The sequence below is a fragment of the Myotis lucifugus genome, unplaced genomic scaffold (assembly GCF_000147115.1).
Source record: "Myotis lucifugus unplaced genomic scaffold, Myoluc2.0 scaffold_824, whole genome shotgun sequence".
In the NCBI taxonomy this organism is placed as follows: Eukaryota; Metazoa; Chordata; class Mammalia; order Chiroptera; family Vespertilionidae; genus Myotis; species Myotis lucifugus.
The window spans coordinates 93,612-96,534 of NW_005871872.1; the positions used below are offsets into that span (position 1 = coordinate 93,612).

General features: G+C 53.3%; 1 pseudogene; it reads right to left on the reverse strand.

Annotated features, from left to right (window-relative positions):
- Nucleotides 1-253: 253 nt before the first annotated feature.
- LOC102419789 overlaps nucleotides 254-2,923 on the reverse strand; it is a 19,371-nt pseudogene continuing 16,701 nt past the window's right edge.

The window sequence follows — 2,923 nt, forward strand, 5'->3', positions numbered from 1 at the left end:
GGTGTGGTGAGGATTGGGGAGTGAGATTCACCTGAAGCACTGAGCCCAGCACCCACCACCTTCTAAGTTAACTGTGAATTGAGCTGTGGTTGCAGGAAGGGAGCTGAGTCACCTTTGGAAGATTAACTTCCTGCACCCTGGTCTCCTCATCTGTCATGTGGAAAAGTTGAAAGATAACTAGTAAAGTGCTTCTCTCAGTGAGTTTTTAGTAAGTATGTTCCTGATGAGTTTTGCTGTGAAGCAGGCCCTCAGCTCAGGGCTGGGCAGAGGGAAGCAAAGACTTTCCTTCTGCCTGAGGGTCCTCAATGCCATCAGCTGAGCCTGAGGCCACTGGGGTCTCCAGAGAAGGGTCAGGCAATGGGTCAGGCAGAAGGGAACTCCCCACTACTCTTAGTGCTGGGCAAATGGTCAAGGCAGTGGGCTCCTGTGTGAAAATCCTGAAAACAGGCCACAGAGGCCCAGAGAAGGAAGCCTATGAGAAGGTGAAGATGCGCGATCCATCAATGGCATCATAGAATGAGACCTCCCCCCTCTCATAGTCCAGTAAAACCCCCACTCTTTTAGGAGGGTTGGTAATTTTGAGTTTGTTCCAGGAATCCATTCGAGCGTGGATGTGCCCATCCCACAGTGCTATTGTCCAGAATCCATTCTGGGGTTCTATCTCAACACAATGTTTTCTCTCCACATTCTCCCTACACACCCCTAAATTCCACTGTTGCCTGTTCCCCACCTCCACCTCCCAGAAGTGTCTCCCTGACGTGAAGCTCTCACAGCCCAGCACAAAGAAAGCATGTTGAAATCTCTTCGGGTTGTCTGGCAGGCTCTGCCTTGTGGATATGCACTGCAAGCTCCTCTGGTCCTCAGAAATGAGGAGGTTGGGGTGTGCGGTGTCGGGATCCAGAGTCACGTCCACTGCAGAGAGTTCCAATGGTGTGGGGTCAGCCATGGTTTCCAGATCTGAGAGCCTCAGGCTCCAAGGCTTGGGTCTGGCTGGTGCCCTGAGTGTGACCCTCAGCAAAGCCAACAGAAACCACAGGGCCTGGTGGTCAGTGAGGAGGGGAGGGTGAGGAGGACTGGGGTCTGTCTAACCCGCCATCTCAAGTGGCCACCTTCCTTCTATCTGTTCCTGTTTCCTCCCCAGAAGGACTGTGCCCACCTGTGCTGCAGAGTCACATGGATTCCAATGGCTCCAGCCCTTGCTCTACCCTCCCGAGCTGGACGACTTCCTTTTCTGCATGGTCTCTTTTCACACACACACACACACACACACACACACACACACACACACGCCATGTAATGTTGCAAGTCTCAATGTGATATCTGTAAAATGGGAATAAAAGTACCAATATTAAGGGTAGAATAAAACAGAAAGTGAGCTGTATTTAGCCCAAGGCCAGGCATGGAGGAAGCAGCTGGTGTGATCACAGGGACCAGGTCTCTGCTGTGCTGGGCCATGCTGGGCTCTATGTGATCCTCACTCCCCACCTGCCCCTCCCTCTTTGCCCAGGAATCGTCCTCCTTGGCAGCATCACTGGGCTCTCTTGCCTCTGGTCACCTGTTGGCTTTGGCCAAGGGCAGTGCTGGCTGAAGACTGGAGGGAAGGAAAGAGAGGCACAGCCCCGACTTCCCCACTTCCTGTGATGGAGACGCTCTAACAGAGCAGCCTCCTCTCAGGCAGCCTCTCCCTGAGCCACAGCCTCCTCAGGGCTCCAGTGACTGCTCCCTGTCCCTCTGCCTTGGGCCTGGGGGTGGTGTCAGCTCCCACTGCTGTGAGCCTGGGGCACTGCTCTTCCTTGTGGTTTCACTTAACACCACCCCTGCCTCTGGAGGTAGGTTCTTCCCTAAACCCTCTGTAATCACTGGGTAGTTGTGGCTGAATCAACCCAACTCCATCTCTGTGTCTCTGATTTCCTTCATCTCTTCATGCTGTGACCTTTGACCAACCTCCCTGTCCTTAGCAGGCACACCAAAGCCTTCAGGGTGATGGTGATGTGTGGTCCTTAAAATGTAGCCATAAACAGTTCTGTTAGTAACACTAGAACGACATGACAAGGAGGTCAACACCTAATGTGATGGAACCGGTTTTAAAGAACCTTCCACCACAAGACCCCAGGAGGTATGGCTGGTGCTGCCACACTCTTTCTTCGTATGTCCTGACAACCATTAGTACCCGAGTTGTGTGTTAAAAACGTACTGCAACAGGTCTGTTAGTGGTGAAAAGTGTGCAGACTGACACATAGTCTGTCTGCTCCAACCCCATTATCCCTGTGAGTAAATGACTCTATAATACAGTCTGTTATAATCTAAGGAGTCGCCTACATCCACTTTCCAGGTTCTTAAAGAACCTTCTCCTGACTGTGGTCATCACCGTCAGACACCACACCCCATCATGAAAAAGGCCATGGGCTCCCCTCTTGGAGTTTTGACCAGCACACACTCATCAACCTCATCTAGTCTCACCTCCACCCTCACAAGGTAGGAATGACCACCATCATCTCAAAAGGGGACTCAGAGACATGGCACACCTTGAGGAGGCCCAGGGGCAGGAGGGGGCAGCAGCTGGGGCCAGGTCACCTCCTCCCTCTCCCTCCAGCCCCTGCCCCCAGCTGCACCCCTCATGCCTCCTCCTTCCCCCACAAACCTAGGGAAGCCAAGGGCAGCAGCTGTCCCTGGCTCTCTTGGCAACAGATGGGCACACTGTGGGGACCTCATGTTACCCGCCCAGATGTCCCCCAGTCAAGAGCAGGAGAAGAAAAAGGGAGCCAGGCCCCGTGTTGTCCCAGGGAACACACAGTCATTCACTCACCAGGTTGGTAAAGGGCCATCTTCCAGTCTGAAAGGAAGGAGACACAGGGAAGGAAAAGTCATCACCTCTGTTCTCCCCACACCTCCCTCCTCACTGAGCCTCTTCCCTCTCCTTCCC